This window comes from Cyrtonyx montezumae, unplaced genomic scaffold (assembly GCF_038088225.1).
Source record: "Cyrtonyx montezumae isolate F1298 unplaced genomic scaffold, pur_monq_1.0 scaffold_11, whole genome shotgun sequence".
NCBI lineage: Eukaryota > Metazoa > Chordata > Aves > Galliformes > Odontophoridae > Cyrtonyx > Cyrtonyx montezumae.
The window spans coordinates 15267385-15284601 of record NW_027071837.1 but is presented as its reverse complement, the minus strand read 5'-3'; the positions used below and the strand labels follow the sequence as shown (position 1 = coordinate 15284601).

Sequence of the window (17217 nt, the reverse complement as noted above, 5' to 3'; positions counted from 1 at the left end):
TGAACACCGTGATTGTCACCAAGTGTCAGAAAGGATTCTTCCAAGAGCCAACCAATGCAGAGACCTGAATACAATGCGGCAGAGGAGGTGAAAGATGCTTTATCTCCCTCCTGTGACTCCATTATTTATCTTTGCTACTGTTTTGCTGGAGAAGCAGGACAAAGTTGTTGGCCTGTACTAACGTGCATTTTCTTTTTCACAGCTACTCCACGTACAACAAAGTGCAGTATAAAAGGCTGCAACCATGCTTGCTCTCTTACATGTGGTTGTCTAAATACTGACACAAGTATCGTAACCCACACTGTTCATTCCAAAAATCTGACATTTCTCAAGATGAGGCCGAATGTGTTTACAGATAGATTTCTGAGTTTATTCAAGCTGAAAGGTACTTCTCATCTTTTGAAATGTCAGACTGCTGCTTCAAGAAAAATGAGTACAAGAGATAGGGCCACTGTTGCACAGCTCCATTTTTAAATGAGCAATATCTGATTGAAGATTCCAGCATTCATACTGCTCAGTGTTTTGCTGTGATATATTGGCTGCGCTGGTGGAGTTTAGTTACTTGAGCCTGCTGATTTTCACTTTCAACTGAACTTCCACCGCAGACCTAAAATGATAGTATCCTTTACAACCTTTCTATCTATTTCAACATCTGTACTACCACCTGAGGGGCTGTACCTTTTTAAACGATGCACTTAATAAGCTAGAGGGCACAGGTTTGCCACGGAGCTGCTCTGTATATAGGTAAAGAGAGGCACAAGGAGATCATCATGTTGTTAACAGTCTCGCTGTGAAACTGCAGTAAGCAGACTGTGTTTTTCAAGAGCAGGTTGTGACCTGCAGCACTGAGTACGTCAGAAAAGTGATGTGCTAATGTCTCCTGCTTCAACTCCCAGTGCCTATGGATTCTGTATCTCTATATCTAGCTCTGTATCTCTTCTGTACTTCAGAGTTCTCTAGAAAGTCCTTGTCTGTTTGCCTCCAAAGCATTCGGATATGGAGAATGCATTCCTCCAGAAAATTGAACAGAAGACCTGGACATTAAATATGCTTGCTAAATCATATCTGTGTAGCCATCACTTGACTGTCACAAAAAGTGATGAGCCCACTGCCATGTGAGAGCAATGTGGATTTGCTATTGCTATGGAAGCTGTGATTTAACCTCTGTCCCTGAGAGGAAATGATCTGGTCCACACTGAGCACTGGAATCACTTTGATCCAGACCTGTGCTAGAACAAGGAGAATTTTGTTCAATTTAATATTATTAAATATTATTATTAATAGTGCAAAGTAAAGGTTAGGTTATCTGTAACAGCAGCCAAGTTTAAATGTGGCAGAACCACAGCAAAGAACTGGGTAACCTAGCTAGTAATGAAAGCGAGGCAGCTTGGAAAACTGCCTGCAATATTTTTTTTAATGTTTGTCTTTTAGGTTTCCCTTTCTTTTAGTGAAGGAGGCTTTTGTCGACACGTCACGTCTTACAAATCTCAGTGCTCGACATAAGCTGTTCTATATTCACTTGTCTCTTCAGACAATTTCATCATGGTCTCTTTTTTTTATCCCCACACGGCACCCTCTGTGAGAACAAAACTCAGCACCAGGTCTTTTATGTTCACAGGGAGAAAGGGAGCTCTAATGAAACTTAAATGACTTTTAAAAGAAAGCAAGTACTGCTGCTTCAGAGAAGGTGAGGGCATGTGTAATTTGTGGTGCAGAATCTATCCTAAGGGAAAATTTATGAGATTAGATTTCTATGAACAGACAATTTCTGTAACCGTAAATAATAACAGCTCCTAAGTAGCACTTAACCTGTACAGAGCAATGTGGGAAAGTGAGTTCTGTAAGAAATGTCAGGACGTCCTCCATGGGCATTGGAGAAGAAAACTAATTTGCGGTCTCTCTGCTGTGGTGGTACATCTTTGCAGTGGAGACCTGAATTCTTCCAGCATCTTCCACATATCCTCCTTCTGGAGACACACGTGAAACCCACTGGAAAGTCCATGGTTGTGTAACATGCTGTGTGAGTGGATGCTAGGGAGACAGAAAATGCTGTTCCCTTTCCTCCCTATGAACCTATGAACCTCCCTTCATTTTGCACAGCTGTACAAAGAGGGAGGACAGGGGCTGTCTTTTAATCCAGTACTTTTCTGTCTAAAGTATAAAAAAAAACTGATTCAAGTGAAGAACAAGGAGGAAAGGGATTGAACTGCAGAGTGCAGTGCCTAGTAGTATTTTCCTAGTGCATTTATTTCATTAATAGAAACGATGGCATCTTCATAAATGATGGAATAAATTTGCTAAACACAACAAATCTGGAGTCAGGTATGATTTGGATGCGCACCTCTTGGAGGATCTCAGTGTCTAACATTTATGAAGCTGCATTTGGTAGGCTGTCTCGATTTGCTGCTGCAGCAAAAAGCATTTACCCCTAACAATGACAAGTATATCCTCTTTACGCCATAAACAGTTGATTTTCAAACAAAGATAAGAGGATCATATATTATGTATTCCATCTGTAAAACTAATTAACTCCTTTGATTTAGCTGAGAAAGGTGATGTTTTCTGAAGCTCAGCTTTACTGAAAATTGACCTTTCCATCTACAAACATACCATTTAATTTACAAGAGAAACAAAACCTTCAGAATTGTATTTACTCAGTCACTTTAATAAAAGTCAACCCTTTACAGAAACAGTTGTAAATGTGGCATTTAGCTTTTCATATTTTGGAAAGTGTTACTTGAATCTCCACATCCAAATAGAACATTGCCTTTGAATTAAAAACAACTCCATAAATAAGAACAAAGAAATTTGAGGAAATGGTCTCTAGCTAAGGTGTCGTAATTAACCCTTAGCTCTTATCCTTCCCTAGGACTCTTTTATTTCTCCTGTGGCTAAGGTCAACTAATGTTCAGTACATATCCAAAGAATGAATGTAATGTGTTTTAAAAGGTCCCCCAAGTTCATCAGGAAATAGAAGCAGCTTTTTCTTTGACCTTTAGGAAGGGAAATTGGCAAATTCATTGAGGAAAGCTTTTTTGCCTGAGACACAGAGGCCTCAGTCCAGCAAAGCACTTTAGTATATGATTACTTTAAATGTGAGTAGCCCCACTGCAGCCAATGGGTCTACTCCTGTGCTGCAGCACTAGTTATGATGTGTACTGTAGGTGAGCCCTGGGATGTCCAGCTGGAGTACAGCCCTGCTGTGTAATGAACTAAGAAACCCAACACCAAACAATGCAGTGTGCTAGAAGCTGACCATTTCAGTGTTTGGGGTTGTGTGGATTTGTTGGTATTTTTCTTGCACTCTGACTTTCTGAGATTAATATTGCTGGTTTCCGAGTATGGAAAGTGGCCTCGGGATAGAATTTCCGTGTTCCTTCTGTCTCTCGCTCACCTGTGTATAGCTGCAGGGAATTAATCTTTTAATGTGCCAGTTCTCTAATAGAAACTGCAACAAATGAAAGCCATTTGGATGAGAATTCCTTAAAGTTCACAAAACACAGTGCAAACTCTGTACTACAAGCTACAGTGAAATGAACAAATAAGAGAGTGAAGGTAAGCGGAGAATTAGCCCCGTTCTTTTCACTCCTCCTTCCTCTCCAAAGTGCACCTTTCTTTAGAGCTGACGGTGATGATGGTCAGGTAGAAAGTTTTCTGCCATCTCCTCTGAAGCTGTAATAGAAAGAAGGAGTGAAAGTGTGGACCAGAATCAGTTGTGAAGCTTGGACTTGCTGAGGGAAGCCTGGTCTCTTACAAGGTATTTGTGCTGCCTTTCAGTGTGTGGGTTCTATGAGCAACTACAGATCCCTTGAAATGGCTTCACTTGAAGTGAGGATTTACATAAATCCAGTAAAAAAAGCTTACATTTGTCATCATATGATAACATTTCAGACTAGCATGTGGAAAAATCTGCCTAATAGAATTAGCCTGAGAACTGGATGGCTCAGGACATGTCGGTCAGATTAATGCTGATTTACAACAATTTACAATGCGTAGAAACGTTCTCTGCAGAATGAACAAACTGGAGGCAGTACAAAAGCATTGTAACTGTTGACTTCGGTGCTGTTGCACCTTGGATGAAATAAAGTTCTTCTCCCACATACTCTTTTCTACAGTTCTTAACCAGCATTGTCGCACCGTCTTTACAAGCCTATAATAATTGCGAATGAATCCCAAATGATTGTTTGTTTGATTGTTTTCAATGTTGCGTGCAAATCCTGAGTTTTTTTGGACTAAGAACTGTGGGCTAAAATTTAAGTTTGGGAGCTGCTGAAGCAAGAAATTGTTTCACAGAGGCAGGATAAAAAATCCCCTACAACAAATGCAGTGTACAGTCTATAACGAGGCTAAGCCATAAATACCTTGCTAGACACAGAAATGTTCTGGATTGCTGGAGTTCCCTTTGGTTTCAGTAACAGAAAGGTTCAAAAAGCCTCTTGCCTATGAAATGCTGGACTAAAAGTGGACCAGCTTCCAGTGTCACTTATTCGAGACTATCATCATATTTTTTGACTTGCCATAAGCACCTGAGTTAAGCTTCTGCAGTTTGAATCTCATGAAATATCTCAGTGAAGGGCAAGCCTTAACCACGCAGTGCATCACATTGTGCAGCTGATGTCAGGAGGGCTGTTCAGCTCACTGCAACTCTGAGAACTGAACCACCTGAGCTTGCTCAGAAAAGAACAGGGGAACCCACTTCAAATGATGCAGCAAATAAAACCAGCTGAAATTAATTTAACTAAAACTGTCAGTATGTCTTGACATAGCATAATAAAACCTGTCTAGCCTTGATGTGGGGAGTTTCGTAGCTGCTTTTCCCATGAAGACTGATTCTATTTTGTCATTGAGCTGCCAGCCAGACGCTGGGGTCACACTGCTGCCAATGGGCAGTCAAAATCCAGAGCCAGGACAGATGGAAGAAAACAATTCATGTTGCCTAGTGCCCTTTGCCTTGTCTTACTGAAAGAGGAAGGGAAGCGTGCTCGTCTTTCCCTCTGCTCCAGAGTAGTAAAAGCAAAGCACCTCACTGGTGTTCTTACAGAAAGGTGAGAGGTAATCGGAAGTCTCACCATATTACTACACTGCTTTTATTTGGTTGAAGTTTCCAGAGGACTCTCACTTGCAGTTTTTGACAAAAGCTATGCACTAAGAAGGAGTATTTTCTTATCTAATCCTAAATCTGCACAGATTGTCAAACATACCGTTTTGACGATACAAATTCAGTTATTCTTCCCCACAGTCACAGCAATGCTTGGTTCATCTCCATAAGCTGACTGTGTTCTTTCAAGTCATTCAGAGTCTTTTGCACTGTTGCAATCTCACTCAACAAAGTAATACACCTCAGAGCGAGCTAGAGAACTCTTTGTGATGTATTTTAAGTGACACTTCTGTCTTGTCATGTGTCATTTGGACAGTAATGAAATGGCAACGGTTGGCACAAAGCTTGAAGGATCAGACTTTATGGATTGGATCAGGCAACGTGTTCAGTTTTGTTACAGAATGAAAACGCATTTGTGGAAAAGATCTTATTTTGTGGAAGCTCTGATGCTACTAATAATAAGGCAGACAAATCAGCCTGCAGCAGCCAGGTTCAACAAGCCTTTAGTACGTTTCCTCCTTCTGAAACAAATTCTTTTCTAGGCTCAAAAGGTGAAATAGTGATGTTTGAAAGTCTTGGTGCTTTAGAGATGAAATCATCAAAGGCAAATGGAAAAGAAGGTGTGAATGTGGAATGTGGAAAAAATAAATGGGTAGGTGTATGTCAGTATATTCGGTTATATAAAAGAAACACTGACAAATGTATTGTTTGTCTTTCTGGTTTTAATTCTGAAAACAAACATTTATAGCTTTCAGAAACCTCAGTATTGAATATTAAGATTTGCTGGAACTTTCTACGTCGAGATGACATATTTAGTAATAAGCACTGCCCTGAACCAAATAGTAGAAGCAATCTGAGAGTGAATATTAAGAAGGTTCTTTTCTAATGAAGGATCTCCTTAAAAGAGAATTCCAAGAGATAAATACTTCCACTGTCAAGCACCAGCTGTGCTGGAGTTTCATGTTTATCTTATAGAGACCTTGGTTACCAAAAATGTGCCCTCACTCTCTTGCAGTGAGAATAAATATTTCAGTAAAGGGAATTCTGAACATCCTTCCTTCCTTTTCTTGAAAAAATAAGAAAAAATCTGTGTTTGTGGGTATATGCTCAAATATTGCAATATTATTTGTTATTTGTAATGGGATTTGTGAATGGGATTTGTGTTAGAAAACTTACTCATTAGGGACTGCAGATAGTGCACTTGCAAATGTAACACTTCTGGATGCAGTTCCAGTGTACCAGCAGCATGGCAAGGAGTTCATGGGGAAGGATTTGGCACACAGCATTATCTAACACTGTCCACATTCCCTCGCATTCTCCTCCTTCCTTCTCTTCCCCCAGGGTTGACACAAATTCTTCTAGCAGTTAAAAAACCGAAGAGGAAGAGTAACCAGTTCCCATGTATTTCCTAAACATTCAGAAATCCCACTGATGACAGTGGCAAGTTTGCATATGAAAGCATGACACAGCTGGTTTGGAACCAGAATCAGTGTTTGAAAAATGGCAAAAGCTTCTTGCCCTGCAGCAATCTCAAGTTTCTGTTCATTTGCTATCCTAAACTAAGCAGCTGGGCAGTATAAAGGTATAAAATAGACCAAAAGCTTATTATTCAAACCCCAAGCTGGGTTGTCTTGCTCAGTGGGTGTTTCTTTGTTGCGTTATTCTCTTTTTCATGTTAGTTCTGAAGAGTTAAGCAATAGAGAGAGCATCCCAACAAAGAATAGATGCAAAAAGCAAGAAAACCATGAAGCTAACCATTGCTATATTGGTGATGTCACATTTCAGTGTCCCAGTATGTCCCATTTGTGGCTTCTAAGTTACTTCAAGCTCCTTGCTAACATGTCTCAAAGGTAATACAACAGCTGCCCCCAGCCAACTTGAAACAAAAAATAGAGGTGTGAGTGCACCCACACACATACGGGCAATATTGGCTTACACAGAGCTGCTCTTCTGCGATGGGTGACAGATAGCCAATGAGCCCGGGCCTTTGGCTGTGCTCTGAAAAGCACTGTCCCTGGCTGTAGATTTTGCTGACTTGTTTGGAGCAGTGTATTAACTCTCGCATAAACTGCCTGTGCACATTTCTCCATTTCAAATGCGGTTCATTCTTTCATGGTTTTGTGAGCCTCTGTTTGATGACAAAGTAGCTCTTCACTTGTCAGAGGCTGAATGCCACTTCTGTACAGTGCTGGAGCTTTTTGTGCCTAGCGATCAGTGCATGCCAGTGTTCATCAGCAAAGTGATGAATTCATAAAATGTACTAGCTGCTCAGCATTAACGATTCTGCACCACGAGGATGTGATAATCGTACTGACTTTTGAGAAAATGTTTTGGGGTTTCCTATTACAAAAGGTCTCTCTGTCTGGGAGTGAATGCTCTGACCCCAGCTAGTATGAGGAGACTTCTACAGTACTTCTCTCAAAATGGTGTGTTTACTGATGTGCAGCTTCAGCCTGGAGGTGCTAGGAAGGGCAGCTTTCCCCCTCTTATGCAAACTGGTAACAGGAGTTATTCTCTTTTTGGTGAACGAGATGTGCCGTGGATTTGAGCAAATAAACACTCTCACTGGACACATTTGGAAAGCCATTTTGAACAGAGATGATGTGCTTGCAAATCATCCAGGTAAGGGTGAGAAACAATGCTGGTGACTGAGGCAACCAGTAGCACTTTGAAAACCCAGAGCTGGTGCTTCATTCATTCAGTATGTAAGGAAGATGGATAATGCTATTGCCTTTAATTCCTCTTGAGGGTTTTTCACATGAATATGTATATGCAGGCCCTGCTGTTCTGTTTATAGATTAAGTTTAGAAAAACGGAGAGAGTTTGTTATTAATGCTGAAGCTAGAAGGGGAAAGTGCAGCCATTGACTATGTTTGGCTGCAAAGTATTCATTTTATTATGTGCAGTCATTAACTTGCTTACAACTCGGGATATAGCGGTAAATGGTTATGAAAGTAGTCTTGGTTTTCATTTGCTCACAGCAATGTTCTCAGACTTATGGGGGCACGTCAGTGAAGAGGCTGCTGGAGGCAGGTGAAGGGATGTCAGAGAAATGGGAAGAGTTCCTCTTATACACAGTAGTGAAAATTCTCCAACCTAGGGGTGTACAGATGGGCGCCTGCACCTATGCCCCATCGCAGAGTAACCAGGCTACTCGCTCACTGAGCTCCTGCTGCTTTTTCTGATTTATATTGTTTTCAGGTACCTAAATTAGGGGCTCATTGTCAGGGGATATTATTCGTGGTTTAAATGTTAATGCAAAATGCAGCTGCTCAGTGCAGTTATTCTGTCTGCTTTTACGCCGCGTTCACACGTACAGTCAGTTGCCTAACTGGGGAATCAGAGTTTGTTTTTCACCTCTCTATTTCAGTTGCTTTCTATCAGTCAAAATGCCAGGGTTTTTTTAGGAAAAAAAAACGTGTATCGCATAATGTGTTCTTTGAGGGTTTGAGCTTCTGCCCATTGAGGTCAATAACAAAGCTTCTATTGACTTCAGTGGTACAGAATCAGGTCCCAAGGCTCGAAGAATTGGTGCATTCTTAATCCCTTGGAGCTAGGAGGGAAAAGGGGCTTGTAAATGCATATCCCACTGCCAGCGAATGGGTGCCAAGCAGTGAGCAATTCTTGCACCAGAAGCACGTGCAGTTCATACCCACGTAGGTTTTTAGAAGTCTAATGAAGGATAGTCCTACCCTCCCCAAAAGTTACATCGCTCCAGTCCTTACTAAACAGCATTGGCCAGATGCATTCTGAGAATAAGACATAACTTTCTAAGAAATATCAGAGCTAACTTTTCTACTTTCTGGTTAAAGCATCATTAATGAGCAACCCTAATTTTTCTGAATTAATCAGACCAAACGCAATTCCAGCGTCCTTACATATGGAGCAGAGCTATAGGCTGCTCTCTTTATTATCTCCACTGCCTTTGATCACGTACAGTACGTTCTACAGAGTAAAGTTTGGAAATGATTAACTGCCCTGTTCTCCCATAGCACTTCACACATTTGATCGATCTCTAGTCATTTCGTTCAGCCCTGACCTGGCAATGTAACAGTCATTCTGTAGCCCCAGATCCAGTTAATCTGTGCTTAGTATCTGAATTTGTCTCTGAACAACCCAAAAAATGAAATATTAACTAACCTTTGCTTGTGTTTATATTCTTTTTGGCTTCCTTTGGCATGATTTCACTACTGTACACACAAGCTGTAGGGCTAGATGCTGAGGTATGCAGTCCTTTCTTAGGCAGAAAAGTCTTCTGCTGAAGCTGTAAGTATACCCCCGAAATTTGCTCCATCTCTGTTTTTTAGAGAACTGCCCTATTTGGAGGAGAATACCAATCTCTGTCTTTGAAACACTGGAAAACATTATGCAGGAGAAATGAAGCTTAGGGAGGATATAGACAGTTTTCTAATAATCTAAATCCATAGGAAGAGAACATTATTACTGTGTTTGTGTGCTACAGCTTTCTTTTCCATGCTGCTCCTGCATCAACAGAGCTCCTTTTGTGATCCAACTGCCTTTCATCTCCAGACCCATTCTGGGGAAACAGAATCATGTGCTCTGCTGAACAGAGGGAGAAGTCATAGAGCTGCAATCCACACTAACCCTCACCTGAGCAGTTTTGCCCAGTGCAGGGAATGTTTATTGCACATCCTCACTCTGCATCCCGCTCACATTTTCCAGAGTTAAGAATCAGTTAGGGTGGCTTTCGTGCCAGAGCCAGGCTTTCACTGCTCTCTTGCTTCTGTTTCCCAGAAAGAGCTCGCAGGTGCAGGCTGGATTCATACAAGCTGTTTCAAAAGCACTGTGTGGAAGTTTCAGAAGTTTTAGTGTGCTACATGTTATGGCAGGCCTCGAGCTTCCATGAATTTCAGTGTGTTACATGTTATGGCAGGCTTCGAACTGCTATGGCGTCACTGGGAGCACGCTTAGAAAGCAGCAGTATCACACAGAAAACGTTGGAGGCCTTGTATGGCCTTTACAGACTGCTCTTGGTGGTGAGACTGGAGAGGGAGAGCAAATAACTCTGGTGCTGAGGGTCCCAAATGAGTTTGCAGAACTGAAAGCTTGCAAGTGCATTTTTAATCTCAAAAGGATATGTTTGGTACAAGTAATGGTGAGATACATAGGACTCCACAATGCTGTTTGTACAGAGCTGCTGGGAAGTATTTCATTTTGGGGTCATCAGGAAGCATGATGTCTACTGAATCAGAAATATACTTCCTCTGATAAGGAATCATACATGTAATGTGTGTTTTTCAGATGGGATAGTCATGACATGACCAAAATTAAATTAGAATAATGCTTCCTCATTCTTTTTACGTTCGTGATCTCATGAGTCCAGTGTATAGTCACCAAGGGTTTCTTATTCATTGCACTCAGAAGCTTATCTGATGATCTTGAGGCAATCTGTGTGCTCTGGGAAGTGCTGCTGCTACCGAGTGCTGCTATTCAGTTTCTCTTTGACTTGAATGGCTTAAATGGACTTGTATGTCCCAAAACCTCAGTTATTTAGCAAAAGCGTTTCGATGAACACCAACTAAATTGAGAAAGTAGATCTTCCCTGATGAACTGATTTTGGAAACTTTGGTTATGTTTTGTAATCAAAAACGAACGTTGCTGACAGATGTGAGAAGTGCTGTCAGCTGATCTTTGTGCGTTTAGCTTACAGCTAGAGTTCCAAGAAAAGAATGATTTTCACGTATCTATTTTAGAAGATCGCTATCAGCTTCTTTGAAATGTATCATAATCAAAGCATATGTGCGTTTAAAGTTATGGAGACTGATATTTGACCAAATGACTCTTAGTAACTTTGAAAAAAAAACCAGGAATATTGTATTATGATTTTTGAAAAAGTTGGCTATATTTTGTACTGAAAATATGCAGAAATTAATGACTTTCAGTTCATTATTTTGCAAAGTATGGAACACGTGAACAAGTGAAACGCCTGGATTCTGGTCTTGTTTTAAATGCAAATCTCAGTGCTCGTGAAGTTCCCAATGTCATTTCCAATGTGAAATAGCTGTTTTAGCTTGAACAAAGCTCACGCTGCAGTTGAGGAGGTCATGGCCTGAGCTAAAATTGCAGAGTATATCTGGAGTACGTAACCAAACTTACACAGTTTTTCATCTGTGTGGAAACTTGTCCATCATGGCCTCATATTTACTTGGGTTTGTCAGCAGGTCTGTAGCAGTATACCTTGGAATTGTGTCACTGACTAGAGTTTCTTTATATATTGCCTCACAGAGTGTCCTAGAACCACTTCTGCCTTTCCTGAATTACTTTCATCCTCTTGATTACAGTGTCACCCCCAAGCCTCTTTTCCCCACTCAGCCAGGGTCCTCTCCCAGAAATCGCATGGTAACTGTACTGTTAGAGCAATATCACTGGGCTGCATATTATTGATCTATAAGAAGAATTCCATTGACAGCTGACTGAACAGGACAGGATCCCTCACACTCTGAGACATATTTTACAGTTAGTCATTTCTCTATAATGCATTCATAATGCAGCTTGCTGAGGTGACAGTTTTCAGTGCTCTTCTGCAACGAAGGGTTAAAAGTTGAGTTAGAAGTCTATGAACTCGCAAATATTTTCTAACAAGAGCAGAACAGGAGATGAATGATTCAGAAACTACAGAGTTCAGGAGTCATTACGGTCCAATTAATAGAAAACTCGAATAGAAAGCTCTGTCTCCTTGCTTATGACAGAGATTTTGCTTGCTTTTCATGCTTTAAAACATTAGGAAGTCCATATGAGAGATATTTATTCTCCAAACTGAATCCATAATCCAACTGGATATATATAGCAAGCACATGATTTCATGTGTCCCCTAAAGCCAAGATACTCTGAAAACTTTAGGACTGGTGATCTACTTAGAAGACAAATTGAGCCCTAAAGGTAAAGCCAGGTTCAAAGTTCGAGTGTATCTGTGCGTGAGAGCTTCTGTGACGCTGTGTGGAATGGGGTGGCCCTAAAGGTATGAATAAACTTGCAGTAAAAACATACCCTTTGGTGCTGCTGTCATTGGCTTTCACCTTTGACAGCAGAATGTTTCTCTAAACAATAATGGAAACTAGTGCTTTGCACAAGATTCCAGCATGCTGCTTTTCATGTATACTTAATACTTCAAAACCATATAACAGCACTCCAAAAATTTACAGCACCTAGGAGTCCTATTTAGCAGCACCTTTCCATTAATCTCGATTTTTTTTTCCTCTAACAGCATAATTATGTTAGCAATAAGGAAAGCAACTGTGTATTCATGGTCCAATTTAATAGGCCCCAATACTTTGTTAAAGCACTGCAGTGGATCAGTTGGAGTTAATTATTATACAAGATTAGATTCAAATAACAACAGTATATCAAAGTAACGTGTAAGGTCTGCTTTGCAACACAAAACAAGAACTTTCAAAGTCAAGTCTAAAATTACATGTTTGAATTTCCTCCTTAATTCACTCCATCCCGCTTAAAATATTATAGCCCCAAAGAAACCCTGGGTGAGGTTAATCCTTCTGATAACAGGGTGATAAGTTAGTTCTCAGTTGCCTTGCGATTTAACTAACTGGTTTATCACGATGAAACTGTTGAGCTGGATTCCTCTCAGAGCTGGTGTCCACAACCTGGGTATAGATGGCAAAGATCTAGTTTCTGAGCAAGAGTGATTTTTACATAAACAGACCTCAAGTTAGAACTAGAAGGCGATCTGCTACTTTGCCCCCCAAAAAGAGCAGTCTGTGCTCTTTCGTTTTGTACTTTCTGATACATGACGAACAAATAGTTCATGAGAGATTTTAAATAACAATTCTTGCTTTTCCTGATGCTCCCTAGCCTTCCTTGCAACTCCAGACATTCGATATATCCACACACCCTACAAAATAAGCTCTTAGACTTAATGAAAGACCATTGAAGTCAATAGAATGATGCTTAACGAAGGTAATGGTTTTTAGATTAGGCTACTGAATCACAAGTACCAGGAAATAGCACATCACTCCTTGAAAAGAAGGATTTCACACGATTTACTTTTATTGTTTTGCATTTGCTAAGATACATGAATGATGATCGGAGAGGCCCTACCAGACAAGTCAAAATAATTCTTCTTTTGTAACGATTGAGCATCCAGTAATGGGTTTATGTTTTAAACAGTTCTCCGTAGAACTAGAGGGGTACCAGGCAGAAAGGGAACCATCACATAACATTTAGAATAACATTTAGAAAAGAATATTGTTTGGAAAGTAACATAAAAGTTAAAACAACTGCATTAAAGAATTAAAAATAATTCTTTCAAGATTTCTATACAGACTTTGAAGTAAGAAAAATCACAGGGCTCCTCATTCCAAAATAATTTTGCACGGGCTCATTAGCAATTGAGTTAAACAGTTAAAAAAAAAAAAAAAGTTAAGGATTATGGAATCAATTTTAAATGACAGAAAATTTCTGCCTAAGCTTTAATCTTAAGGGACAACTGGAAGGACTGTGGGGTCCGCGACCTCATTCTTAAACAAAAGGCATGCAGTGCTGAAAGGAGTGCAGACTGGTGTGCCAGCCAATCTGTGTGCCATGCAAAATATGGTAATTTCATTTACACTACAGAAAAATCAAACAGAGTCCACGTATTCTACTCCACAATAGAGATGATATCATTGCTTCGGAAGTATTTTACACTGAATGAAGAAGTGGCCCAGGGTATTTGACAAGCGACACTAAGAACTAGGTAACTGTGAGCACCAGACAGGTGGGTGGCTCTTCCTAGATTCTGCTAGTCAGTTACACTTAACATAAATGCTTTCAAACTTGATGAAAGTAATGGCTGTGAGCACAGCACAGTGCTCGGTCATCAAAAATAGAATGCTTTAGGACCATGGCTGCTTAGAAATGCTTCCCAAAAGTGGACGTTCACTGGTCTTGCCTTCATGTTAGTGCTTGGGTCCTTACTTATTATTACAGAATCACAGAATTGCAGGGCTTGGAAGGGACCTCAAGAGATTATTGAGTGCTTATAAGCACAAAATAGGACTCAAGTGAGAAGAAGACTCCAGCAGTTTTTATGTTCACCAGTAGCTTCTAGTTAAACTGATAATAAAACAAAATGTAGCTGATGATAATAAATATCTATTTTCCTGCAAATTGGGTCTGTGGACTCCTTGGGGCTCAGGGGCTACTTCTGAAGAGTCTGAAAAAGGTAATTAAGGAAAGTAAATCTATTGTCAGTCGACTTCAATTTGCTATACAAGAACTGTGTCAGATCTATTGGAAAATGCTTAAGACTCTTCAAATTGATATAAGGTGAGAATTGCTTTCACAAAACCATTTTGCAAGGTTGCTTTTTTTTCCCACTTCTTATGCCTTCTATTGTGCTGAAAGAGCAATCAGATAACGAGTCAATTTTATACTGTAACTGTCAGGACCCAATGCAATTACTACAAGGTGTGAGTTACAAAGCCAAACAACTTTTAATTGGGAATAGAAATGTTATAAAGTGTAAGAACATTTATTTTAACATAGTGTATATTGTTAATATTACTTTTTTATTATTATTATTTTCAGATGAACTACTGGGTTGTTGAAGGATTTGATGTTTCCCAAACACTGCAGATTATCAGAACCATATTGTGTTATTGACATCAGTGTAAGTGTATACAGCTGTAGCCATCATTGTATTCTCAGTTAATCCTGTTGAAATCGATAAAACAAATCATGTTAGGTGGAATTCATCTCCGTGCAGATGGATAATGCAAGTCCTTCACAATAGGACAAAATATGGTTTAAAGACTGTGGATTAGATCTTTTAGTATACAGGGGTCAGACTGTCTGGCCTGTGGGTTAGACTGCGATGTTACAGTTCAATACCTCTCTTCTTCCTATGGTTTTCCTCTTCTTCCTTCTCAGATTCTGGACCGTTCTGTACATTTCCTGAGTAGACACTTTGCCAGCATTGGTATTTTTCTTCCTGCTATTGTCTTGTTAGTCCTTGAGATGCTGTTGAAATTGGGTGATAGGTAAGGTCTCTAGGTAAGAGGGAAAAAAGTACCAGCGATGCTCATTCTTCTCACGTATGCTTTGTGCACTTCTTTCTTCTGAGGAAGTACTTTATTTTCATGGAAGTTGCCCAAGGAATTCTTTTCACCATCAAGGTGGTAGTTCTTGGCCAGTGACAAAGCAAAGGAGAGACAAACACCCCATAGTCTCCAGAACTAATGGAGACAAAGTTTTCTTGTCTGTTAAATTTTGTTTCCATATCATATAGTGTCTGTAGGAAGTGAATTCCTCACCCTAGTGCTAAAGAGGTTCAATCCAGAAGTAAAACCACAGATTCTTTGAATTTAAGAGTTGAATGTCTGTTGCCTTCTTAACTTTTAAATGAACTCTGACTACCTGAGTACTTGCTTAGGGAGGGTAGGAATTTCTGTGATCAAATGGAACAGGTCAGAACAAAAAATCTCAAACTTCAGTGGAAAATATAAATTCTGAACATCTTGACATCCCTTTCTAAGAACCTTTGTGCTGTTTTCCAAATACGTTTCCACTAAAAAACATTGCTGGAGATCTGAACTGAGAGGAGCTGAGTTATAGTAATATACAAATAAACTCTGAAAAGAAAGCAGGCTTTTTGATGGGCAAGCAGTTATCTGAAGTGATTATTCACTACTTAGAGCTAGGGGAGATCATCTTAAGTAGTATGTTATGGTAATTAAATACAGAATTAAAATATTTTGAACAGGATGTAACTCTCAAAATTGCTTGAAAACAGCATTCATAGTCATGGAAAAAAGAGCGGATTCACTTTATTAACAGTGTATAGAAGATGCTACTGCATTTTTATTTGATTTACTGTTTCCTTAAGTAATAAATACAGATGAGCACAGCAAAAGTAAGGGTTTAAATAAGAATTGCAGGGCTATGTTATGCCAGCAGTGCCTAGTGTACAATTCATCAGAAAGCAGAAGGTAATATAAATTGTTCCTGACATTATGGGACTATAATAACCCTACATTTCCACCATCCCCCTAGCTCTTAGGACTAGAAGTATGCATCCTGAAAATACCACAAACCCAAGAAAAATGAAGACATTTGTACATGCTGACTGTTTCCACATTTATCTTAGTTGTGCAACTGTAATATATATAGGTTATTACTGTATCAGTCCATGTTCAAGTCTGATAAAAGTTGCTGCAAGAATTTCTGTCTGCTACCTAAGGTTGAATTAGTCTCCAATAATGGAGTAATGACTTCTATTTATCAATGAGTTTCCTCTTTGAGCCTGTTCTTATACAAATCTTGGTCATCCTTCCATGAGCTAGAACATATTCCTATAGGCCAGACAAAATTATTCTGCCAGGATGTAATGGATAAAGTCCTAGATGTGATAACCGAGGTAATAAACCTGTCAAAACCCGTCACACATTTCTGTTGATGCAAGATTTCACCTATTGATATCCTGAGGAGAGGAGAGGAGAGGAGAGGAGAGGAGAGGAGAGGAGAGGAGAGGAGAGGAGAGGAGAGGAGAGGAGAGGAGAGGAGAGGAGAGGAGAGGAGAGGAGAGGAGAGGAGAGGAGAGGAGAGGAGAGGAGAGGAGAGGAGAGGAGAGGAGAGGAGAGGAGAGGAGAGGAGAGGAGAGGAGAGGAGAGGAGAGGAGAGGAGAGGAGAGGAGAGGAGAGGAGAAGAGAGGAGAGGAGAGGAGAGGAGAGGAGAGGAGAGGAGAGGAGAGGAGAGGAGAGGAGAATTTAAAGAAAATATTTCAGCTGATCTCCTTTCTTGTATCAAAAATTTTGGGAGTAAGTCATACTGCAAACTCCCATCATGCATAGGAATAGGAAGGACGGGTCTTTCCTGAGGCATCCAGCAGCTACTTTTGCCATGAGTTCTGGATATTAATCCCAATGTTATTTTGTAATTAGTCTAACGTGTGTCTCTGCTAATCATATCTAACTTCAAAGTTTTAAAAACAATTATTTTTGCCAGTAATGCTGTGTAGAAGGCAGCTTAATACATTAGCTATTAACTGCATAACAGAGTATTTCTGTTAAACTGTCATCTGCTGCTCTTTAATTTAATTGTGTGTTTCTGATACTGTTTGGTAATGAAAGGTAAACAAGAGAGCTTCAACAGTCTGTTCCCAC

At 40.0% G+C, this 17217-nt stretch overlaps 1 long non-coding RNA gene across 1 annotated transcript in view; it reads left to right on the top strand.

Moving 5' to 3' along the window:
- LOC136044410 (uncharacterized) overlaps window positions 1-8293 on the top strand; it is a 174359-nt gene extending 166066 nt beyond the window's left edge. Inside the window, exon 3 of the long non-coding RNA XR_010621815.1 lies at window positions 8080-8293. This is a non-coding gene — a long non-coding RNA (uncharacterized LOC136044410). The remainder of the gene's footprint in view (window positions 1-8079) is intronic.
- Window positions 8294-17217: the final 8924 nt, after the last annotated feature.